Source organism: Bos indicus x Bos taurus, chromosome X (genome assembly GCF_003369695.1).
Source record: "Bos indicus x Bos taurus breed Angus x Brahman F1 hybrid chromosome X, Bos_hybrid_MaternalHap_v2.0, whole genome shotgun sequence".
Taxonomy (NCBI): domain Eukaryota; kingdom Metazoa; phylum Chordata; class Mammalia; order Artiodactyla; family Bovidae; genus Bos; species Bos indicus x Bos taurus.
Window position 1 is genome coordinate 124,079,470 of NC_040105.1, and position 27,113 is coordinate 124,106,582.

At 39.1% G+C, this 27,113-nt stretch overlaps 1 protein-coding gene across 1 annotated transcript in view; it reads right to left on the bottom strand.

Annotated features, from left to right (window-relative positions):
- The window catches only part of LOC113887466 (putative MAGE domain-containing protein MAGEA13P), an 83,918-nt gene extending 58,252 nt beyond the window's left edge, over nucleotides 1-25,666 (bottom strand). The window contains exon 1 of the mRNA XM_027534613.1: nucleotides 25,543-25,666. The gene's annotated coding sequence lies outside the window, so the exon portion shown is untranslated. The remainder of the gene's footprint in view (nucleotides 1-25,542) is intronic.
- Between the last annotated feature and the right edge of the window lie 1,447 nt (nucleotides 25,667-27,113).

A 27,113-nucleotide genomic window follows, 5' to 3' on the forward strand; every position in this document is an offset into this window, starting at 1 on the left:
ACTTCTCTTCTTTTCATAGCTATTTGTAAGGCCTCCCCAGACAGCCATTTTGCTTTTTTGCATTTCTTTTTCTTGGGGATTGTCTTGCCTGCCTCCTATATAATGTCATGAACCTCCATCCATAGTTCATCAGGCACTCTGTCTATGAGATCTAGTCCCTTAAATCTATTTCTCACTTCCACTGTATAATCGTAAGGGATTTGATTTAGGTCATACCTGAATGGCCTAGTGGTTTTCCCCACTTTCTTTATTTTAAGTCTGAATTTGGCAATAAGGAGTTCATGATCTGAGCCACAGTCAGCTCCCAGTCTTGTTTTTGCTGACTGTATAGAGCTTCTCCATCTTTGGCCACAAAGATTATAATCAATCTGATTTCTGTGTTGGCCATCTGGTGATGTCCATGTGTAGAGTCTTCTCTTGTGTTGTTGGAAGAGGGTGTTTGCTATGACCAGTGCATTCTCTTGGCCAAACTCTATTAGCCTTTACCCTGCTTCATTCTGTACACCAAGGCCAAATTTGCCTGTCACTCCAGGTGTTTCTTGACTTCCTACTTTTGCATTCCAGTCCCCTATAATGAAAAGGGTATCTTTTTTAGGTGTTAGTTCTAAAAGGTCTTATAGGTCTTCATAGAACCATTCAACTTCAACTTCTTCAGCATTACTGATTGGGGCATAGACTTGGATTACTGTGATATTGAATGGTTTGCCTTGGAAACGAACAGAGATTATTATGTCGTTTTTGAGATTGCATCCAAGTACTGCATTTCAGATTCTTTTGTTGACCATCATGGCTACTCCATTTCTTCTACGGGATTTCTGCCCACAGTAGTAGATATAATGGTAATTTGAGTTAAATTCACCCATTCCAGTCCATTTTAGTTTGCTGATTCATAAAATGTCAACATTGACTCTTGCCATCTCTGGTTTGACCACTTCCAATTTGCCTTGATTCATGGACCTAACATTCCAGGTTCCTATGCAATATTACTCTTTATAGCATCAGACCTTGCTTCTACCACCAGTCACATCCACAACTGGGTGTTGTTTTTGCTTTCGCTCATCTTCATTCTTTCTGGAGTTATTTCTCCACTGATCTCCAGTAGCATATTGGGCACCTACTGATCTTGGGAGTTCATCTTTCAGTGTCCTATCTTTTGCCTTTTCATACTATTCATGGGGTTCTCAAGGCAAGAATACTGAAGTGGTTTGCAATTCCCTTTTCCAGTGGACCACATTCTGTTAGACCTTTCCACCATGGCCCATCTGTCTTGTGTGGCCCCACACGGCATGGCTTAGTTTCACTGAGTTAGTCAAGGCTGTGGTCCTTTGCCTCTTTGCAGTCCTTTGTGTTTCTTTACCTCTCTCCAATCTTTATTTGTAAAAACCTCACCTCCTCTCTGGGCTTTCATAAATGCCATATCTCATGATTTTTTTCTTAAACACTGCAAACTCATTTCATCCTCAAAATCTTTGTATTTGCTGTTCCCTCTGACTGGAATCCTTTTCCCTAAGACACAGGCATGAATAACTCCTCTTCATTCAGGTGTCAGTACAGTGCCATTCTGTAGCAAGAAAGGCCTCTCCACTCTAACTTAAATAGCAACCCTACTAGATGAAGAATCCGTCTGCAATGCAGAAGATACAGGCAGATGCAGGTTCTATCTCTGGGTTGGGAAGATCCCCTGGAGGAGGAAATGGAAACCCACTCCAGTATTCTTGCCTGGGAAATCCCATGGACGGAGAAGCCTGGTGGGCTACAGTTCATGGAGTCACAAGAGTCGGACACAACTAAGCACGTGTGTGGCAACAGCAGTGGTAGTCTCTCCTGCTACTCCATTAAATTTTTAAATCTTACTTGTTGCTATCTAAAATACTATCAGGACATAAAACCACACTACTTACTTGTTTTCATGTTTGGTGTCTGTCTCCCTCATTATAAAGTAAATTCCAATAGGCTAGGGAATTCATTTATTTTTTACTGCTCTATCTCAGAATGTAAAATAGTGGTTGACCTATAGTAGAGATTCATAAATTTTTGCTGAAAGAAAGAAGGAAAAAATGGATATATTCTCTCATTGGGATGTCATGTTCCCCTTCTCTGAATCCTGCTGCATTGTGCTTATTGTTTTTTAAGATAAGAGCATTAATATTCTGCCTTCCATATGACAATAATAACTATGCCTTACTTACTTTTAATTTCTCCTATGATTTGTACCATCTAATACAGGGTCAGTTCAGTTCAGTTCAGTTCAGTCGCTCAGTCGTGTCTGACTCTTTGCGACCCCATGAATCGCAGCACGCCAGGCCTCCCTGCCCATCACCAACTCCCGGAGTTCACTCAGACTCATGTCCATCAAGTCAGTGATGCCATCCAGCCATCTCATCCTGTCGTCCCCTTCTCCTCCTGCCCCCAGTCCCTCCCAGCATCAGAGTCTTTTCCAATCAGTCAACTCTTCGCATAAGGTGGCCAAAGTATTGGAGTTTCAGGGTCAATATATGCCAAATTAGACATGGTCAACAGCTCTTGATAAGTTCTTTATCATACCCATATATGAACAAGAGATAAACCAGCATTTCAAATATGAAGGTATGTATGTGACTATCTGTGGTTTGAACAGAACTGCAAACCAAAGAGTATCAAATATAATGGGGGATATAAATCATATAAGAAGTAAACAAATACAGATCTTCCTTAACTCATGATGGAATTATGTCCTGATAACCATTGTAAATTGAAAATATCATAAATTGAAAATGCATTTAATACACCTGACCTACTGAACACTATAGCTTAGCATAGCCCACTTTAAACATGCTCAGAACACTTACATTGGCTTGCACTTGGGCAAACCATCTAACACAAAGTCTATTTTATAATAAAGTGTTATATATCTCATGCAATTTATTGAATACTGTACTGAAAGTGAACAACAGAATGGTTGTGTGGGTACAGAATGGCTATAAGTATATGAGTTGAGATCACGTGCCTGACCAGGAGCTGCAGTGGGGGCCTCTGCCCAGCATCATGAAAGAGTATGGGACCACACAGTGCTAGCCTGGGAAAAGATCAAAATTCAAAGTACAATTTCTACTAAATGTGTTTTACTTTCGCACCATCATAATGTTGAACCATTGTAAACCAGGGACTATCTGTAGACCCATATATTTAACAGTTCTTATTAAAGGTCAATGTGATGGTTAAATTTATGTGTCAACTTGGAGGATGATTTTGGATGAGATTAACATTTAAATCAATGAATATTGGGTCAAGCCAATTGCCCTCCGTAATGTTGGTGGGCCTCATCCAGTCATTTCAAGGTGTAAGTAGTACAAAAAGACCAGCCTTCTTGAGCAGGAGGAAATATTCCCACAGAGTGCCTTTGGACTGGAACTGCAACATCAGCTCTCCTAGGTCTCAAGACTGCTGGTCCACACTGCAGATTTAGACTTGCAAGCCTGCATAAACATGCAAGCAATCCTTTAAAATCAATCTCTTTCTGTGTGTATATACACACATGCAAACATCTTACTGGTTCTCTGGAATACCCTAGTGAATACAGTAGGCATTTAATTTATTTGCTCCACTCATTTCATTGGTGGCCAAATTCACTCTTTTTGCTCAAGATTTCTTGTTTTCCTGTGAAAATGAGAACGTCCCTGAAGGAGCAAATACCTGAAGTCTTACTAGGCATTTATATTTATGCAAATGACTCTCAAATCTATAATTCTTTAGAACAAGTTTTGACAAGAGAAGGGACGCAAAGGAGAAACGAGGTTGACAGAGAGTGATCCTCCAAGTCTTGGCACGCTTTGTTAAATGAAGTTTGATAAAATATTGGCTGTAACCTGATTTAATCTATGAAAAAGGTTTTAGATATATTGTGCTTTACATCCAAAATGCTTAAAACTACAATTTCATCATTTGGACCTAGTCACAGCTAATACTTATACTAATTGACCAAACCATTACAGTTACTACTTCCCAGAATAATGTAGTCTTTACACCCCAGAGAAAAGCCTAAGGACATCCAGGAAGAAGTCTTATGCCATTAGAGTGATGGAACATTTATCAGGCTTTCACAGAGCACTAGACTGGCTGGGACACTCAGGAGACATACACTTTGCTTATACACAGCCTTATTTGAAAGGAAAATGGCAGAACTCTGCTAAATCACTCTCTAATAAAGAAGCAAATGAAAATTTTAATTCAGCTGATTGAATTCTATGAAGCTTATCAATTTGAGGGGTGTATGTCCCTTGAGAGGAAAAAGTCTATCTGGCCTCATTCTATAATGAGCAGGCTAAATGGGATCTTCTACTATGATATAGTCTGAAATATTTGCTCTCCCAAATCTAGAGACCTTTGACTGCCTAAAGCCCCTAACTGTGGCAGCCCACCTCATTCACCCTTCACATTTCCCTCATCTTCCCCGGTTCCCACAAAGAACATCTTTGCTTCCTGCTGCTAGAATTGAAATTTGCTTTTTAGGGGCAGATAATATGTGCATAAATTTAGAGTCAGGACAATTTAAATTTTCATAGAGGTTTTCTCCTCACTGTCTGTGAGCTCACAACATGCTCTCCAATCCATTTACCTCTCACCATCTCTCTTGCCACCACTCTGCACCCCACCCTCATCTCTCCTGTGAGCCACTGAAATATTCTAACTGATCTTTTGGTCTCTGGTTTTAATTCTATGCAATTCTTTCTCTACAACGCAGCCAGCTATCGCCTTTTTAAGTTTAAATCAGATCTTGATCTGTTCAGTTCAGGCGCTCAGTCACGTCCGACTCTTTGCGACCCCATGGACTGCGGCACGCCAGGCTTCCCTGTCCATCACCAACTCCCGGAGCTTGCTCAAACTCATGTCCATCAAGTCGGTAATGCCATCCAACCATCTCATCCTCTGTCCCCTTCTCCCACCTTCAATCTTTTCTAGCATCTTGGTCTTTTCTAATCAGTCAGTTCTTCACATTGGGTTGCCAAAGTATTGGAGTTTCAGCTTCAGCATCAGTTCTTCCAATGAATATTCAGGACTGATTTCCTTTAAGATGGACTGGTTGGATCTCCTTGCTGTCCAAGGGACTCTCAAGAGTCTTACCCAACACCACAGTTCAAAAACATCAATTCTTCGGTGCTCAGCTTTCTTTATAGAACAACTCACACATCCATACATGACTACTGAAAAAAACCATAGCTTTGACTAGACAGACCTTTGTCGGCAAAGTAATGTCTCTGCTTTTTAATATATTGATGCTTCTCTGCTAAAAACCTTCCATGACTTCCCATTTCACTCAGAGCAAAATCCATAGTCCATCCATGTAAACAAGCCCCTTTGGCATCTCCTATTCTGATACTTGCTCTCCCCATTCTCCAATTCTAACTCAAATTCACATTCACTTCCTCTCTTTTCAAAGTCATTCTCCCCTTAGAGCTATTGCTATTCTTACTTCCTGAATAAACTCTGTCATGAAATCTTACACAGGGCAGCTGTTTTCCTCTTGTTTATTCTGAAAGAGATGGGACTACCAGACCACCTGACCTGCCTCTTGAGAAAACTATATGCAGGTCAAGAAGCAACATTTAGAACTGGACATGGAACAACAGACTGGTTCCAAAGAGGAAAAGGAGTACGTCAAGGCTGTATATTGTCACCCTGCTCATTTAACTTATATGCAGAGTACATCATGAGAAACGCTGGGCTGGAGGAAGCACAAGCTGGAATCAAGATTGCCAGGAGAAATATCAATAACCTCAGATATGCAGATGACACCACCCTTATGGCAGAAAGTGAAGAGGAACTAAAAAGACTCTTGATGAAAGTGAAAGAGGAGAGTGAAAACATTGGCTTAAAGCTCAACATTCAGAAAACGAAGATCATGGCATCTGGTCCCATCACTTCATGGCAAATAGATGAGGAAACAGTGGAAAGTGTCAGACTTTATTTTTGGGGGTCCAAAATCACTGCAGATGGTGATTGCAGCCATGAAATTAAAAGACGCTTACTCCTTGGAAGGAAATTATGACCAACCTAGATAGCATATTAAAAAGCAGAGATATTACTTTGCCAACAAAGGTCTGTCTAGTCAAGGCTATGGTTTTTCCAGTGGTCATGTATGGATGTGAGAGTTGGACTGTGAAGAAAGCTGAGCACCGAAGAATTGATGCTTTTCAACTGTGGTGTTGGAGAAGACTCTTGAGCGTCCCTTGGACTGCAAGGAGATCCAACCAGTCCATTCTAAAGGAGATCAGTCCTGGGTGTTCATTGGAAGGACTGATGTTGAAGCTGAAACTCCAATACTTTGGCCACCTGATGCGAAGAGTTGACTCATTGGAAAAGACCCTGATGCTGGGAGGCATTGGGGGCAGGAGGAGAAGGGGACAACAGAGGATGAGATGGCTGGATGGCAACACTGACTTGATGCACATGAGTTTGGGTGAACTCTGGGAGTTGGTGATGGACAGGGAGGCCTGGCGTGCTGCGGTTCACGGGGTCGCAAAGAGTCAGACACAACTGAGCAACTGAACTGAACTGAACTGATTCTCAGCCCCAGTGTTTTCTTCTCAAAAGCAGCTAAGTCTCCACCACTGTCTTTCACATAACCTTGTCTATTATATTTTATGTGGCTGCACTGTGTGGCTTGTGGGATCTCAGTTCCTTGACCAGAAATTGAACCAGGGCCCTTGGCAGTGAGAACTTGGGAGTCTTAGCCATTGGACTGCCAGGGATTTCCCTCTGCTGTTCTTGTATAACTTGTAATGAAGTGAAATTTCTATTTTTTTGTGTCTCTTGCTTCGGGAATGAAAGCTCTTTGTGAGGAGATACAAAATCTGTTTGCTCACTGCTGTATCTCCAAGGCCTTGAAGAGCATCTGGTATACAGTATGTACTCAGTAAATAACCGCTTAGTAAATAAAAAAATAAATTATTTTCCGTAAGTGGTTAAGAGCTTAGGCCCTTAGAAACAGACTGCCAGGATTTGAATCCTGGTTCACTGCTTCCTTGGTGGCTCAGACGGTAAAGAATCCACCTGCCAATGCAAGAGACCTGGGTTTGACCCCTCAGTTAGGAAGATCCTGTGGAGAAGGGAATGGCTACCCACTCCAGATTTCTGGCCTGGAGAATTCCATGGACAGAGGAGCCTGGAGGGCTACAGTCCGTGGGGTTGCAAAGAGTTGGACACCACTGAGCAGCTTTTTTTTCCCCCCCCACTGGTCACCAGTCCAGTGCCCTTGGGCAAGGTGCTTACCTTTTCCATGACCTGGCTTTATCATCTTTAAAAATGGTAATATAAATAGAAGCTACTGTGTAAGGCTGATGGGATAATCAAATGAATTAATATACATAAAGTACTTAAAACACTGGCTCATAGTATGTGGTATATAAGGGTTTCATCATTAATATCATTATTATTGCTGCTACTATTACTACTACTGCTACTGGTGCTGCTGCTGCTAAGTCGCTTCAGTCATGTCCGACTCTGTGCAACCCCATAGATGGCAGCCCACCAGGCTCCCCCCGTCCCTGGGATTCTCCAGGCAAGAACACTGGAGTGGGTTGCCATTTCCTTCTCCAATGCATGAAAGTGAAAAGTGAAAGTGAAGTCGCTCAGTCGTGTCTGACTCTTAGCAACCCCATGGACTGCAGACTACCAGGCTCTTCCTTCCATGGGATCTTCTATAACCAACTAAATCATATGGTTCTGATGAAAATCAAATAAGTTAAAGGAGGTGGAAATAATTCCCTAACTGTAATTTCTAAAGTATAGTTATTCTTAACAAAATACAGAGCACTATAGATATCTTAGAAATTGCTACTTCAGTTTATCATTGGATTAATCTGTTGACCCTTAGGTTGTTTACATTTTAAAAGAGATTGCCAATCCAAATGGGCAAATAATAAGTAGTGAGGGATATGTGGCAGAAATAATTCTGGACAGAAGAAAATATCATTCTTCACATTATACCACTGGTGACATATGAGTTAAATAAGGCCACTTCTTAATATTGGCCCAACCGTTTTCTTTAGAATGTAAATTCAGAACATTACAGAGATGTAATATATAGAAATATTTTAATGGAGAAATAGCTATTGCACAGTAAAAGACATGAACATATGTTTTAGGTATCTGAGCATTGTTTCTAAATATGATTCATTATGAAGTCTTATATTCATGAGTTTGTTATTTACAGACACTGACTAACATAGAGACAGAACTTTAAACTATTACACCAGAAAGGACTTCTTTTGTACTGTGGCTTATAAAAAGATGTCTCGTGCAGTGGGGAAATTCTGATGGACTACAGATAACTTCTCAATATGGCTCAATATGACTAAATTCACTCAGTATGACTAAAGACAGAATGTTATTTCCCTGGTGCTGTATGACAAAGGAGAATTTTCAAGATATATATGTGTGTATGCCGGTAGCACCATGTGCCATGTGGGACCTTAGTTCCCCTACCAGAGATCAAGCCAGCACCCCCGGGATTAGAAGGCAGATTCTTAAACACTGGACCACTGGGGAAGTCCCAAGAGTGTATTTTTAAGTAGAACAGTAGTATAGGAAGAGCTGCAATTTTTGAGTCACAGGTCCACTATAATTTGGCAGTTTCATCATAGCTAAGATCATTTGCTGTGTTTGATGGAAACATAATATACTATTTTGGGTGTTCTCATCCCGTCTAATAACATTTGGGATTCAGCAGCAATAGAATTTGGGGTCGAATGTTCTGTCATGTAATGTTTGTTCACATATTTCTCGACTTAATTTGACTAGAGTCTGAAAGGAAAGTTAAAATCTTCCAGCTTTAGTCATTTCCAGTTTTACTTAATATTTTGAGTTTCAGTGTTTAAAAAAAATCTGCACTGTCAAATGCTGAAGTGGACAACACTAGATCCATATATAAAGAAAAACTTTCAATACCTTTGGACCATGAAATTTGTCCACCTTATTTTATGTCCTTGGATATATTCCAGTGTCTCCTAGCTTATAGTCTATGGGAACTTGAATAGAATTTGTATTTTACTGTTGTGTGAAAATTATACAAATCTTAATTATGTTGAATTGGTTCATAGTGCTTTTCAGGTCCACTATATCCTTCCACTTCTCTGTATATTCATCCTATTAATTTTGAGAGCTTGATATTGAAACTCCAACTAAAAATATTAATTTATGTACTTGAAAAATAATTATAATATATAGAAGAACTATAAAGTATCCCGTAAATGTTATTATGCTTTCATAATTTAAAACATGAAAGAGAAAAAAAAGAAGTTCAAAGATTAGACATACATATAAATATGTATTGAAACTAGAGGAATTGGCCTCCAGAAATTTTCCACCTTCTTTTTAAGTACTCTGCTACCAGAATATAGAAGAAAGATATTGATTTTAGAGTCAGCTGACCTATACTTGCAAGGAGATCCAACCAGTCCATTCTGAAGGAGATCAGCCCTGAGATTTCTTTGGAAGGAATGATGCTAAAGCTGAAACTCCAGTACTTTGGCCACCTCATGTGAAGTTGACTCATTGGAAAAGACTCTGATGCTGGGAGGGATTGGAGGCAGGAGGAGAAGGGGACGACAGAGGATGAGATGGCTGGATGGCATCACTGACTCGATAGACATGAGTCTGAGTGAACTTCAGGAGTTGGTGATGGACAGGGAGGCCTGGCGTGCTGCGATTTATGGGGTCGCAAAGAGTCAGACACGACTGAGCGACTGAACTGAACTGAACTGAACTTACCTATACTTGAGTCCTGGATTTTCCACTCACTGGCTCAGTAACTCTGGGCAAGTAACTTCAACACTGAAACTCAATTTTTTTACCTATATGATGGGGAAGATAATGCCTACTTTTCAGGATAAATAGGAGTTAATAATCCATATAAAATTCTTGACACCTAGTAGGTCCCTAATAAATAGCAGCTATTAAAGCTGCTTTAGCATTGAAAATCAATAAATATAAATCAGAACATTAACAGAATAAACGAGGGAAGCTATATGATCATTTCAACAGATATAACAAAATCATTTGGTTAAACTCAACCCTCTCTCATCATAAAAAATTCTCAGCCAACTAGGAATCCAAGGGAATTTCCCTGTAATAGAAATGACATCTATCTAAAAATCTACAGGTAATGTGGTAGATTTTTCTGCAAAGTTGGCCACCTACAATTCTCACATTTATTTAAATACATATTACTCCTCCGAAAAGGGGTGTGGCCTATTTTCTCTCCTTAAATTTAAGCTGGCACTGTGGCTTCTGTTGAACAATACATTTGGTATTATAAGTGTTCCTGTATGTCTTCTGGGCTAGACTTTAAGAGGCCTTACAGCTTCTGTTTTGGCTTGCTTGAAATGCTCTTATAGACCTGTAAGAAAGTCTTGCCGACTTACTGAAAGATGGGAGAAAATGTGCAGAGAAAGGCCCTGAGGTTTAATGAAGAAAGGCCTGGCTGCTCTAGCACCCCAGCTGAGCCAAATCCTGAACTGTATGTTATGGTGAAAGCATCCACGTGAGTTATCCCAGGAAAAACTAGCAAAGGAAGCCCCTAGCTGATACACAGATTTGTGAGTAACAATAAATCAGTATGGTTTTTAGCCACTAAGTTTTGTGTTAGATTGTTAAACAGTAATAGATAACACCACACTAGTGAAATGTATAATTTCACACTAGTGAAATATAGAATTCTTTTCTTCTAAGACCAAGGCAAGCATATTGATTCTCACCAGTTCTAGTGACAGTGATCATAGATCCAAATGTAAAATGTATACATTTTCTAGAAGAACACTTAAGGGAATATATTTGCAACCTTTGGTGTAAGTGAAGGTTTATTAAACCAGACACAAAAAGCACTAACTATACACGGAAAAAATAATGTGATGCATTAAAAATTAAATATTCTGCTCTTTAAAGAAACAGTTAAAAAATAAACAATGGATAAATAAACTATGGTATGTCTGGACAATAGAATATTACTTAGTGCTAAAAAATAAATGAACTATTATGTCACAAAAAGACATCAAGGAACCTTGAGGTGGTATATTTGCTAAGTCGTATCTGTTTCTTGTGACCCCAGGGACTGTAGCCTGCTAGGCTCCTCTGTCCATGGGATTCTCCAAGAAAGAATACTGGAATGATTTGTCATTTCCTTCTCCAGAGAACCTTCCCAACCCAGGCATTGAACCCAGGTCTCCTGTATTGCAAGCAGAATCTTTACCAACTAAGCTACGAGGGAAGATGCATATTAGTAAGTGAAAGAAGCCAAACTGGAAAGGTACCTACTGTTTGACTCCAACTATATGACATTCTGGAAAAGGCAAAACTGACACAGCAGTTACCAAGGCTTAGAGGGGGGAAGGAGGATGAATAGGCAGAGCATTAAGGATTTTTAAGGCAGTGAAACTACTCTGTATAATGTTAAAATGGTGTGTGTGTGTGTGTGTGTGCTAAGTAGCTTCAGTCATGTGTGACTCTTTGCAACTCCATGGGCTGTAGCTCACTAGGCTCCTCTGTCCACGGGGTTTCCCAGGCAAGAATACTGGAATGGGTTGCCATGTCCTCCTCCAGTGGGTCTTCCAGACCCAGGGATTGAACTCACATCTCTTATGTCTACCTGTACTGGCAGGTGGTTTCTTTACGACTGGTGCCACCTGGGAAGCCCAAAATTGTGGATATATGTCATTATAAATTTGTCCAAACTCATATAATGTACAACATCAAGAGTGAAAGTAAATGTAAGCTTTAGACTCTGGATGATAATGATGTGTCAAAGCAGGTTCATCAGTTGTAACAAATGTACCACTCTGGTGGGGGATGTTGATAATGTGGGAGTCATACAGTGGAATGCTAGATAGGAATTTTAAAAAATGAACAGTTATATGCAAAAATTTAGTTGATTTTCACTAAGCATTGAGTTAAAGAAGCCAGAAAAATAAAAAAGCAAACCATTTATGATTTCATCTATATTATGTACAAAAGGAGGAAAAATAAATCCATGGTAATAAAAATCTAAAAAAACTAATACAATTATGTAAAGTTTAAAAATAAAATAAAATTAACCCTTAAAAAAAAAAATCTAAACATGGTTGTATTGGTGGCTCAGACAGTAAAGAATCCCCCTGCAATGCAGGAGACCTGAGTTTGATCCCTGGGCTGGGAAGATCCCCTGGAGGAGGGGTATCTTCCACTCCAGTATTCTTGCCTGGAGAATCCCCATGGACAGAGGAGCCTGGCGGGTTACAGTCCATGGGGTTGCAAAGAGCCAGACACCACTGAACGACTAAGCACAGCATAGGAATTAACTGGAAAGGGGAACAAGGGTACTTTCTGAGGTGATGGGTATAGTCTATGTTCTTCACTATGTAATAATTACACAGGTATTTATAACTATCAAATTTAATCCAATGGTACACTTAAAATATGTGCATTTACTATATGCAAATTTTACAATAACAGAAAAGGACAAAGGTAAATAAGGAAATTATGATTGTTGGAAGCATGATTATTTTTATTTTCACACAGTGCTGAAGTTATAACCTAAGTATCCTTTGTCTTTACGATACTTACTGTGTCATTCCATACAGGCCTATCTCACTCACACACACACACACACACACACAATGAAGAAAGCTATCAACTCTATATTTCATGGGTTTGCTTCCATCCTTCATCTTAACAAAATTCTCATTTCATCAATACTACCATTAAAAATGGTTTTAGTGGAGGAATATAACTGTATTTTCAAAAAGTGATGCATAACAGGCTTTCCAGGTCCTGGATTATGGCATAATTGTATTTGTGTTGGGTGTAACCAACTAGTTGGGTTATGTCAAGCATGTTACTTTACCTCCCTAAGCTTTGGTTTCCTTACTTGTAAAGTGAAAAGGATTGATTGCTAATATTCTATAGTATTTCTACAAAATACATTAAATATTTGACTAGGGATTTAACAGAAGGGCACAAAGGAACACATACATTTGGGGCACTAGACTGTGGGAAGCCACTAAAGGCAGTTTTTGCCAACCCTAACTTGGAGGTGACTTGTAGAGAAAGAGGGAACAAAAACATGACATTGTCCTTGGACACCACTTCTTGCTTCACATGGGTTGCTAAAGAGATGAGGAAATTCAAATTAACTACTATAAACTATCTCCTTTATTTTAACATCATCAACACTTGGATATTCAGGAGGAGATTCAAGTTGAACAAAACCAGACCCACCCATTTTCTGCAACTGTTTGAGGGTCACAGTAATAGAGATTCAGTTATTTTAAGCTATAATTGAGTTCTATGTTGTTACTACTATTTACTTCCCACATATATAAATACTTAAAAGGAACAAGGTAAACCAGAAGTGAACAAGAATAATAAGCACATTAAGTGAACAAGGAAGATAAGCACAATATCACCTCCACGTGATCGCCCTTAGTTTAACTCTTCTCCAGATAATGTGAAAGGACAAAGAAGGAGTGGTACATGTGAGGTATGTGTGTGTACAGGGGCAGTGTAAGTCACAATGCTTGATGCTGCTTGAACTTATTTTTCTGAACTGTTTGCATTCATGTTTACCTTCAATTATGGTTTCTATAGTGTTAATCTTTTTTATAGCATTCTAGCATATCCTTTAGATTCAATTAAATTTCTTAGAATGTATAAAATATTATTTAATCAATCCTACAATTTCATTCCTAATTAACAGTCTCTTCACAGCCTGTGATTTTCAGGTAATCAGTCTGTAATTCACCAAGAATCTTCACAGAGCCCACAGCACTGGGCTGGCTCTTGAAGGTCCATAATCAAGGTTAATGAGGTCTCTCCATCCTTAAAGAACTCACAGCTTGAATTAAAAGGTGGCTCTTTGTCTACATATATTTGGAGGAGAATTCTACTATCTAACCAGAACATAAAACATAATTTTGCACATGGACTTGGGAAAACTGGTTACAGACACCAGCATTGGCATCTGCAAATCCTTTTTTTTTTTTTTTTTGACATTTGGCTACTGCTAGGGACTATTGGCAGGAGAAGGCAATGGCACCCCACTCCAGTACTCTTGCCTGGAAAATCCCATGGACAGAGGACCCTGGAAGGCTGCAGTCCATGGGGTCGCTGAGGGTCGGACACAACTGAGCGACTTCACTTTCACTTTCATGCATTGGAGAAGGAAATGGCAACCCACTCCAGTGTTCTTGCCTAGAGAATCCCAGGGACGGGGGAACGTGGTGGGCTGCCGTCTATGGGGTCACACAGAGTTGGACACGACTGAAGTGACTTAGCAGCAGCAGCAGCAGCAGGGACTATTGGCACTTGGGTTTACAGTGGGATAGGAAAGTGTAAAGCTAGGGGAAGTGGCTTGAAATGTTGATCTTAAATACATCTGTCTATGACATCTAGATAGATTACTGAATGAAAAGTGGATTTTTTGGAGTGATTTTGATAAATGCTTTCAGTTGATCATGAAGACAAACTCAGATAAAACCAATTTCAGGGAAATAACCCATATCCTACATGGTTAGAAATGGCAACACAACTTAAACCAATATTAAAAGGATCCTCCAAGGAATTATGAGGAGGAAAAGAAACTTGGTCCAGTTTATGGTGTAAAATGACATTTGCATTTCTAGTTTTCAAGATCTCAGGAAAATCAAAGCAGAAAGCTAGCTCCTTAGCTACATCAAGGGAAAGACTGACTGAGGAAAAATACGATCAAGGCAGAGCCATCTGTGGCAATTTAATGATGATTTCAGGCTTGTACTGAAAACACACTTAATAAGAAATTAAGAGCTAAAGGGCAGACAATTTCAAAGGGATTTGCACATTGAAGAAAATATCTGTGTATGTAGATACAATTAACTGTTGATTAGATTTTAATTCTCTTGAAACAGGATGTCTTGGTGGAGTTGGGAAGATCTAAGGAAAACAAACTTCGATAAGGCCTTTATTTGTTCTTATCTGAGGCAAATAAAAAAATCACTTCCCTACCTCTTAATTGACATCTCTGTCATATTAGGCAAAAATAAAGAGACTCAGCTGAAAGAAAACAAGAAGTTGTAGACATTTTAAACTCAGTTAAAGCATATCATTTGCTGAAAGTGTTTTTAGCACATTAGTGTATGAATGAAAATGCTAGCGTTCTCTCATTCTGAGAAGTTTGGCCCTAACACTTAGTGAGGTGGGACTTGCCCTGAGTCAGGTGCACACAATGCCCTATGGCCTGTGGAGGGTAGTCCGGAACTCCGGGAACTCTGTGGTCAAGGTTATAGTCCTCTCCTACTTTTGGAAGTAGATAACTCCAAGTATGACACAAAATAGGACATGAGTGGCCTGGTAATTTCAGAGAATTCTCTTTTCCGTTGCCAATTGAAGTGAACAAAATAGTAACTTTATGAGTCAGAAATGAGATAGAACCTTTCCTTAGAAAACAGAAAAATTAATCAAAATAATTTCCCTTGGTAAAAATCTTACTTCTGTGAATAATATCAGTAATACTGAGGTCAAGAAGCCTAACACTGAGCTGCTTATTTAATACACTCAACAAGTGATATATTACAATAAAACAAAAATTAATATTCTGATTCAGTTAGCAGCTATTCATTAGGGAACCTTTCAAACTTGATTGGTGCTGTCACCTTTCATTAATGATTTTACTAAGTACACCAGGGGCATGGTTATAATTTTTTTAAGTCAATGTCTACACTTTAGGTGTTTCCCAGGTGGTTCAGTAGTAAAGAATCTGCCTGTCAATGTAGGAGACTTGAATTTGATCCCTGGGTTGGGGAGATCCCCTGGAGAAGGGAATGGCTAACCAGTATTCTTGCCTGGGAAATCCCATGGACATAGGTGCTTGTTTGGAAATTCTAGTATGAGAGGGTAGCAACTTGCATTCTTATAACTGGAGCAGCCTCTTTGTTATGTCTGTGCCAAGTAGTAAGGGAGAAAGTGAATCCACGTCCAGCCAGGTAGACAAACATCCATCCAGTTATCCGTGGGGTGACAATGGTGTAACAACAGTGCTCTCACATTCCCTTAGAAATGGTTAAGTTAGAGGAGTGAGGGGACGGTTAGTTAGCTCTTAGCTGTAAAAAGTTCTAGGCTAAATCCTTCTGCCTCTGTAGCATTTGTTGCTGCTGCTGCTAAGTCGCTTCAGTTGTGTCCGACTCTGTGCCACCCCATAGACCGCAGCCCACCAGGCTCCCCCATCCCTGGGATTCTCCAGGCAAGAACGCTGGAGTGGGTTGCCATTTCCTTCTCCAATGCATTAAAGTGGAAAGTCAAAGTGAAGTCGCTCAGTTGTGTCCGACTCTCAGCGACTCCATGGACTGCAGCCTATCAGGCTCCTCCATCCATGGGATTTTCCAGGCAAGAGTACTGGAGTGGGGTGCCATTGCCTTCTCTGCTGTAGCATTTGGGTAGCCATAAATAAAGAGTTTCTGATTATCAGGGGATGTTGGAGAAAAGCAGTCATTAAAATAAAAGGCAGACAGCATAAATACATGGGGTCAGTCACTAAATCTACCTCTTCTCAAATATGCACTGGACTGATGCTTAAAATGTCTGCGCTGATGCACAGCAAGGGGTTTGACTGCACCAGACTAATCCTTCAACTGAACGTGTTTTGGCACAGGAATCCCTTAGTAAATAAAATACAGTAAAGGTCCATGAGCACAAGTGAACTGAAGGCCACAACATATGAAGAGTCCAAAAATTTTCAGTGTCCCTGCTTCACCCAAGTCTTGGTCATTTGATAAAATTCTGAAATTTATGAAACTTCTCACTAGCATCAGCATTGCTCAATGATTAAAGCCCCAGAGTGAAATCAGCCAATTGGAATGATACATCACAGAGTACATCACAGAGTTGTGTCACCCATCCTCATTTTAGGATCAGAGGTATTTCACAGGTTTAATGTAGCAGATTAGCTTGTTTGGGGAAATAGTTGATGAAACTGCTCTTTGTTCAGCTGTTAAAAAAAAAGGATAACAACAGCACTTACCTCACAAAGTTATGGTATTAAAGAAGGTATTATATACATAAATTCTTAAAACAGTGCCTAGCATGAAGTAAACATTGAAAAGGCATTATCATCACCATTGCCATTAAGGTTATTTAATAAAGCTTCCCAGGTTGCTCAGTGGTAAAGAATCTGCCTGCCAATACAGGAGATGCAGGATACCGAGGTTTGATCCTTGAATCAGGAAGATCCCCTGGAGAAGGGAATAGCAACCCACTCCAGTATTCTTGCCTGGATAATCCCATGGACAGAGGAGCCTGGCAGGCTACAGTCTATGGGGTCGCAAAGAGTTGGACACAATTGAGCACATAAACACACACACACACTCACACACACAGCCCATTCACACTTATTTTAATAACTGTTATGTTTGACCAAAATCAAATGACAGAAAATAAATTGTGCAAGTTCTGAACCCACTTCCTTCAAAGAATTTGCAATTTACTTTTATGGTCTTGGGAATCCTGTAACCACCTTCATGAGTGAACACAAGGTTGCTTGCTGGACCATGAGAGGTCACATGGAGGATGTCTTCAGTCCTGTTTCCCAGAAAACAGATTCTGGGATGGAGATTTTCGAACAGAAAGTTTACTGGGGAGTGCTTTTAGCAACAACTGTGAGGCAGGAATACATGTAGGATTGATCATGGGGAAAGTTAGGCTGCAGCGCAGTTGGAACAGAGGTCTCAGCTGATCCCTTAGGGAGCTCTGAAGCCGAGATGGCTCTTCAAAGTTGATTCACATTAAGGCAAAGGGGCTGGGCACTTTGATGTCTGCATCAACCAGTCATTGGATGAGGGCTGCCCTTAAGGAGGGAGTGTGATCTAGGGCTAGGTAGCTGCTTTTGGCATTATGGAGGTAGAGGTTCACCAGCAAGTGGTCAACAGACAACTAGTCACTGTGGGAAAAATGTCTTGGCCTTACAGAGGGGGATCTGGGTTGCATGCCATAGTATTCACTACAGAGGATGCCTAGGATGTCATCCAGGTTCCACTCAACCTACTACCTGACCACAGACACATCAATGAGCCCAGCAGAGAGAAAGCAAACCAGCCAAGATCAGAAAAATATCCTAGAAGACTAACAGAATCTTGAAAGATAAGAAATAGTTATGCATTTAAACTATTAAGTTTTGAAGTAGTTTATTATGTAGTGATTGATAACGATTCAGAATATTACATTATATTACACTATAACAGTAATCATTAAAGGCTGTGAGTATAAGATTAAAAGGGCTTCCCTGGTGGCTCAGAGAGTAAAGAATCTGCCTGCAATGCAGGAGACTCAAGTTCAATCCCTGGGTTGGGAAGATCCCCTGGAGAAGGAAATGGCAACCCACTCCAGTGTTCCTGCCTAGAGAAGCCTGGCAGGCTACAGTCCACGGAGTCACAAAGAGTCAGACACGACTCTGAGTGACTAACAGACACATAAGATTAGAGTGGTTCTAGTTGTAATGTTAATAACAGGTTCTACATAGTTTTTGCCAAGGGCATTAGAATCAACGTACATTTGAGATTAAAGCAGCAACTCAGATGCTACTCAGATGTATAGAAGCTGGGCTGTCACTATGCAGTACAACTGCCATGCCAAGAGGATGCCAACTGCCAGCACATGAGGTCGGCACACAGGCCTCTTGAGAAGGAACGAGCATACACTTCCGGGAATCAGTGTTCAAAGCGTTTCTGTCATCGGGACAATACAACTACAGGGAATTGTCAAAAGTTTTCCCTAAGGTATTATTTGAGGAACTGGGAACTTACAAAGGGGAATCAATGCCATTCTATTTAGAAATTGATATTATATATATAATTGATATATATATATATATATATATATTTTATAAAAATTATTTACTGAACAAACATAACTAGAAATCCCCTGGAGAAGGGAAAGGAAACTCCCTCCAGTATTCTTGCCTGGAGAATACTGGACAGAGGATCCTGGCGGGCTACAGTCCACGGGGTCACAAGAATTGGACACAACTGAAGCAACTTAACATGCATGCATGCCTTGCTCAGTGATAGAAAACTTTCAGTAACTATAAATTTGTGTAAGTTTGGATAAGAATGGCATCCAAACAAAAAACCAAGAAAGTAGATGATAGAAATTCAAGAACAGTGAAGAGGACAAGGAAGGTGGCAAACAAAATGAGAATTCTTAAAATGCTTGATAATAGTGAAAGCAAGACTTCCGTGCTACCCCAGGTGGCACAGTGGGTAAAGAATATCTGCCTGCCAATGCAGGAGACTCGGGTTGGATCCCTGGGTTGTGAAGATCCCCTGGGGGAAGAAACGGCAACCCGCTCCAGTATTCTTGCCTGGTGGGCTACAGTCCTTGGGGGTCGCAAAGAGTCAGACACAACTGAGTGACTAACACATCCTCCACCCCACACACATAACTAGAAATAAAAAGAATCATCTAGCAACCCTACCCTTCTATCAAATCCACTGTTTCTGTTTTCTCATGTTCCATTTCAGTCCTTATCCATATTCATATCATGATTAAATAGTTTTAAATGTAAGGTAGATTGAATTTTGTATTAGAGTAGGAGTTTTCAAAGAAAATTATCGGAACTAGGAATTTTTTTTTACACAAAGCCTAAAATCCTTGAAAGTCAAATTCGATTAAGAGCTCTAGACTGAAGGGCTTCAAAAATTTCTCACTGTCAAAGAGTGGTTACATTTTAGAGACCTAGGAGAGGATTCATTTCAGAAAGAAAGAAATTGAACCTACAAAGAGTGGGATGTGAAAGGTAAAAAAAGGAAGGAGGGACTGGGAAATTAAAATTCAACAAAGCTCGGATTGTATAAATCAGAACTTGGCAAACTATGACCTCGGGCCAAAAGCAGCCCACTGCCTACTTTTGTACCTATAGTTTTATAGACCACAGCTACTCTCATTCTTTTACCTACTGTCTGTGGCCACTTCCATACTATAGCAGAACTGAGTTGTTTTGACAAGGGCTGAAAATACTTACTATCTCATCTTTACAGAACATGCTTGCTAACATCAAATCAATGACCAATTATGTTAATGACTGATTTGGGTACAAACAATTATATTAATGATGAATTTTAGGGTGATGTGATTAAAAAGAGGGTGGGACTGTAATACTAGAAAACAAAAATATGGAAGATAGGAGAGGTGATATTGGAGTTATTCTATCATCTTTGTATTGCTTGGCAAGAGTTAGGAATAATGCCAGGCATGTATGTTAAAAGTATAAGGATAAGACTTTTCATATACAATACAGCATTCATAGATTTCATATTGAAAGTTTAAAATAATTTCAAGTGACCCTTTAGGTTGATGATATAATAATTTGTCTCTCTCCCACCCTGTTAGCAACCATCAGGAGTCACTTAGCTGGCAGGTAGAGCTGGTGGGTTGGCAACCACTTCCTCTGCAAGTGGCATGATTGTTCCCTAGTCAACCTCACATAATTCTAAGTGATAAAAACCTGTGTGGGTAAAAATAGCCCCCACAAGAAAGTCAACTGTTGGTGACACATGTAGAAAATTTCTCCAAAATTTATTATTCTTAGCCATAAAACAGGAGTTTTAGAGGGCAAATTGTCTGCAATCTTAATATTTGTGAATTTTGAAAACTTAAAAAGTATATGCCCTTTATAAATGCAAACAAACTGCTTTATGTAACTGTAAAAAGTTCTGTACCCAATTGATTCAACAGTTTTTGCTTGTACAGAATATACTAAGGCAAAAATTTTGTGAATCAATGTTTGAACATTGTTATATTTATTGAAAATTATTGTTGTTACGTTTAAATCATTTAGCATAAAGTACATAAAAGCTAGTTAACCAAGTCTTACATTTTTCAACCAGTGATTTTAAGCTTTTATAAACAACCTAGTGTCATAAACTGGAATTTAATCCAAGGGAAATATTTGAGGCAACTTAATGTAATTTAACTTATGGAAATCATAATTGCATTGTGAATCATTCTGGAACTTCAGCTTTATATTTTTTATACACAATAAAACTCAGTAAAATAAACTGTTAACCATCTCATAGATAATTCTGAGTCTTTTAATGTACATTGTTCATTATTTTGTCCACAGGATTTTTCTATTTTTTACGTTGTCAGTTATATATCTTTCAGACAGTTAAAGATTCTATATTTTTTGTTGTTGGTATAATAATCCATCTGATGCAGACATTTTTAGAACTTCACAATATATAGCTCCACTGAATGGTGAGCTCCTCCAGGGAAAGAAATATTCCTTATTCATCTTTTTACCCTCATGATCTGACACATAGTGGGCACTTATTAAATGTTTGTTGAATGTATCAGCTGGCAACATCTCATAACCCTTAATTCTTTGAGAACAAATTGTGGTTCTCTTCACAGGGCCCATGTATCTTCCTAGTCCTACTCTATTGTAAATATTTATCTCTTTTCTCTGTTTTTTCCATGTACATCTCAATTACAAATTAAAAAAAAAAATCCTCTATGTGCTCCCAGTTGCTAGCACTGGTACCAGTTTCTGACACAGAGTAGTAGTAGATGCTTAGGAAAACATTTTTGAACTGAATGGATCTCTGGAAGTCTTCAAAATGGTGGGCTTCAAATTGAGAGAAGATGGAAGAATTCATCCTTTGTGATATTATCCCTCTCCTTTAATTCTTCTCAATATACCATGGGCTCCTTGATAGTAGGGTATAAGGCCTTGCCCTCCCTCTCTCCCCTGTACCCACTACCTATATGCTCAGATGTTGAACTGAATTGAACTCCCACCTCTAATCTTAGGTTTGACTTCATTATAAATTAACCTAGCCCAACCATTACAGTCAAATAGCTTCCTGGCTTGATTCAATAAATGCAATCAAATTCAAATCTTGAATGTCTGTAATAAATCTTAGAGTTTAAAGTGCCAGATTAGACTATTTTGCCTTAATTAGTTTAGCTTTATTTGATTTGAACATGGCCCATTAATTTAAATTAAATAAGCAATTCAAAGCCTGTGGACAATAAATTAGATAAATGTAAACGTCAGGAACTGCAATCCCCTGGCTAAACTTTACAAACAGTAAATATGTAAGACATCAGAACCAAATATTCCTTTTGATGATGATAACGAGCTGTTCTTGATTGAGACTAAAACTGAGACTTATTTTTTAAATCCGCAGACACTACAAACATCCGGCAACAAATTTTCTTATTTCTGTGCATGAAAGTTGCCTTATTTCAAGGACAGTTTTAGAAGTTATGACCAAATTGTTTGCATGTTATGCTATTTTTCAAGAGACAGTTTGTGACAATGGTTTAAGAATCTCTTTACCATCCCATACTAGACACTTTGTTTCTGGTGATCGTTTGTGGATGTTCATTACAAAGCTAATGACATTGCTTTCCTCCACCCACTAGAGTCTGCCAGAACTTAACCTCTATTACAGAAAACCTCCACAACTAGTAATTTGGATAAATGGTCAATGTAGTGGACAATAACAGCAAAACCTAAGAGTTATTTGAATCAGTTGAGAGGTTGTTTCACAGAGCTGATGGGTAAATCCAACAAAAAGAACTGATGCAACTAGTAAGAACCTACTGTTTAGCACAAAGAACTCCACTCAATACTCTGTAATGACCTATATGGGGAAAAAACTCTAAAAAGAGGGGAGATATATCTATCATATATATATGTATATATACATAGATATATATTTGATTCACTTTTCTGTACAGCAGAACCTAATACTACATTGTAAATCAAGCATAGGCCAATAAACAATTAATTTAAAAAAAGAACTGATGTTTTCTAATACTAAACAAGTATGTTTGTTTTTGACATATTTGCTCTAACTTTCTGTATTCTGAGGTAAGATTTCAGAAACACTACTCAGTAAGACATAGAGTTAGCTTGTGACAGTCACTTAGTCATGTCCGACTCTGTGTGACCCCATGGACTGTAGCCCACTAGGCTCCTCTGTACATGGGATTATCCAGGCAAGAATACTAGAATGAGTTGCTATTCCCTTCTCCATAGATGGCCAATAGGCACACAAAAAGATGCTCAACATCGCTAGTTATCAGAGAAATGCAAATCAAAACTACAATGAGGTATCATCTCAGAGCAGTCAGAATGTCCATCACTAAAAAGCTTACAAATCAATACAGTACTGTAGAGTAATTAGCCTCTAATTAAAATAAATAATTTTTTTAAAAAAGCTTACAAATAATGCTGGAGAGGATGTAGAGAAAAGGGAATCCTCCTACACTGTTGGTGGAACACTGTTGGTGTAAGTTGCTGCAGCTACTATGGAAAACAGTATGAAGGTTCCTTTCAAAACTATATACAGAGTTACCATACGATCCAATGATCCCACTTTGGGGCGTATATCCGGATAAAACTCTAGTTCGAAAAAATAAACACACCCCAACATTCGTAGAAGCACTATTTACATTAGCTAAGACATGGTAGCAACTTAAGTGTCCACTGACGGATAAATGGATACACAAGATGTGGTATATATATACTACTTAGCCTTTAAAAAATGAAATAATGCCATTTGCAGCTATGCAGACGGACCTAAAGATTTTCATACTAAATGAAGTAGGTCAGACAAAGACAAATACTGTATGATATCACTTATATGTGGAATCTAAAATATGATACAAGTGAACTTACGTACAAAACAGAAATAGACCCACAGACATAGAAAACAAATTTATGGTAACCAGAAGGGATAGGGAGGGGGAAGAATAAATTAGGAATTTGGGATTAACATATACACACTACTATACAGAAAATAGATAAACAACAAGGTCCTACTCTATAGCCCAAGGAACTATATTTATATAATAACCTATAATGGAAGAGAATATGAAAATGAATATATATGTGTAATTGAATCACTTTGAGGTACATCAGAAACTAACACAACATTACAAATCAACTATGAAAGTGCAAGTGAAAGTGAAGTCGCTCACTCAGTAAGATATATAGATTGCCAGTGACAGACACTTAGTTGTGTCCGACTCTTTGCGACCCCATGGACTGTACCCTACCAGGCTCCTCTGTCCATGGGATTTTCCAGGCAATAGTACTGGAATGGACTGCCATTTCCTTCTCCAGGGGATCTTCCCGACCCAGGGATTGAACCCGGGTCTCCTACAAATCAACTATACTTCAATTTAAAAAAATACCATTCATTTCTTATATGATATTGAAATGAATGGTATTTTTTTAATTGAAGCAAAACCAATACAATATTGTAAAGTAAAAAAAATAAATAAATAAACTGAATTCCAGCAGTTGATCCAGAAAAAAAAAAGAAAAAAAAATACCATTCAGGGTTAAGACAGCAAAATCTCATTTTTCAAAAGTTCATGCTCATTTGAGCTCTTCCATGGGCAAGAACATATACAGGCTTTACTCTACTACATAGATAGTTGTTCCCACTAGCTCTCTGATTGTTGCAGAGATTCTTTTGCCTGAGCAGCAGGTGCTAACTTGCAACACAGTAACCCATATTCAAAAGGTTCTAGTTTTAAATGTAGGGGGAAAATGTAGCCACAGAGAAGTCAATTTATGCTGCGAGTCCCTGGCAATATTAACACTTAAAATAACAGCTCTCTCCCCATCTGTGAATATTTTTGCCTAAGAATCTACTGTTGGTTTTCTCTTTCTTTCAAGAAAATAACCTGTGTTGAGACAGGCACCGTGTCCAAGTGACAAAATCAGTTTCTAGGATGCATGGTCATCATAATTAAATAGTACAGCTTGGACTTACTAGTGCACTATCAACCACTTAAAGCTGAAAATTGTTAACAAACCTATGTCCAGCTGAGATAGATATGTCTATCACAAATATGTCATATTTGTGAAATGTGTCATGAGTCTTGCCACGACTCTAGTGCAATTACATTTTAAGCACCAACAACACCATAGCTCTTTAGGGACTCAGGGCGTACTCCCTTAAACATTAAACACATCTGACAGAAATATTTATATGAATGCTTCCATAACTAACTGCTAGCACTGACTGGAACATGGGGATCTGGGGCGACAGTGAGGAGAAGAATGCCTCAGTGAATATAGGATGGTTATTAGAAAACCAGGAGCTTGTATGAAAAGACGGATACGAAGAAACAAGAAAAGTTAGGGGCTTTATCAGCCAGGGTCCAAGCAGGAAGCAGATGGCACACTCTTCTTGGATAATGTGAGAAAGAATTAGCATAAGGACTATTTACAAAAGTATGGGAGGGTTTAATAAGAGCAACACAGAATTGTGAAATACCCCAGGGATAACAACAGGAGCTGTTACCAACCCTAGGTTTGAAGGGGTAAAGGAGAGAATGATGATTGGTACCAAGAAAGCATACAGAAATAGCTCAGACATATTGTGGGTTTGAATCGAAACCACTGCAATAAAGCAAATATCGCCATAATGTGAGTCGTGAATTTTTTTGGTTTCCCAGTGCATGTAAAAGTTTGGTTTATGCCATATTGTAGCCATAGCATTACGTCTTTATGTCTTAAAAAAAAAAAAAAAAAAAAGTACATACCTGTGTTAGGTAGGAAGTCAGGCCTGAGCAACTAGAGGCAGCTTAATTGAAAAAGATTCAAGCTGGTCTCTAAAACCCACTTCAGACACGCCCCAGTGGCCATGGGAAAGCTCACAGATATGCTACAAAATAACCACAGAGACTTTTCCACGTTTCCAACTCCAGCGCATGCGCCCTAGGCACACAGTGGATACAAACTAACCGCAGGGGCTTCTCCAACTCCCACACATGTGCTCTTAACACACAGCTGTGTCCTCAAAGGGTTCATAAATACTCTATCCATATATACATCTGATTATAACAGACTGAATTCTGAAAAAGACATGTGCAATAGAGCCTGTTGTTATGTAACTTGCAACTGTCAATAAAAACTGTCAGTCTACGCCCACCTAGATGAATACGTAAAAGCCTTGTCTTGAAAACCCCTGTACCTCATCATTCTGGTGCCAGTGCCTCTTTTGGTCTGGCCCACTCTCCCTTTTTGCCACAGGTAAGACCTCAGATTCTTCTTTGTGTCCTTACCAAGAGCTGAGGACCACAAGGGAGTGTCCCCTTCGACCCTCTCTATATCTGCTAACACCTGAATTAAACATATTTTCTTGCTTAAAAAAATGCTAACCATCATCTGAGTCTTCAGAGGGTTGTAATCTTTTACTGGAAGAGGCTCTTGCTTTGATATTGATGGCTGCTGACCAATCAGAGTGGTTGTTGCAGAAGTTTGGGGTGGCTGTGGCAATTTCTTAAAATAGGATAACAGTGAGGTTTGCTGTATTGACTGATTATTCTTTTCACAAAAGATTTCTCTGTAGTGTGCAACACTGTGTGATGCCATTTTACCCACAGGAGAACTTGTTTGAAAATCAGAGTCAATCCTCTCAAAACCTGCTGCTGCTTTATCAACTAAGTTTATGTAATATTTGAAATCCTTTGTTGTCATTTCAAAAAACTCTATAGCATCTTTATCAGGAGTAGTTACGACCTTAAAAAACCCCTTTCTTTGCTCAGTCTTAAGAAGCAACTTCTCATCCTTTAAAGTTTTATCATGAGATTGCAGCAATTCAGTCACATCTTCAGGCTCCACTTCTAATAGTTCTCTTGTTATTTCCACCGCATCTGTGTGACTCCTTCCACTGAAGTCTTGAACCCCACAGAGTCATCCATGTGGGTTGGAGTCAACTTCAAACTCATGTGGGCAGGAGGAGAAGGGGGCGACAGAGGATGAGATTGTTGGATGTCATCATCGAATCAATGGACATGAGTTTGAGCAAACTCCAGGAGATAGCGAAGGACAGGGAAGCCTGGTGTGCTGCAGTCTATGGGATCACAGAGTCGGACATCACTTAGCAACTGAACAACAACAACTCTAGCTATGAAAGTCTTACATGACATCTTCTTCCAATAGAAGGCTGTTTCATTTCATTGAAAATGTGTTGTTTAGTGTAGCCACCTTTGTTATCTTAACTAGATCTTCTGGATAACTTGCTGCAGCTTCTACATCAGCACTTGCTGCTTCACCTTGTACTTTTATATTATGGAGAAAGCATCTTTCCTTAAACCTCATAAACCAACCT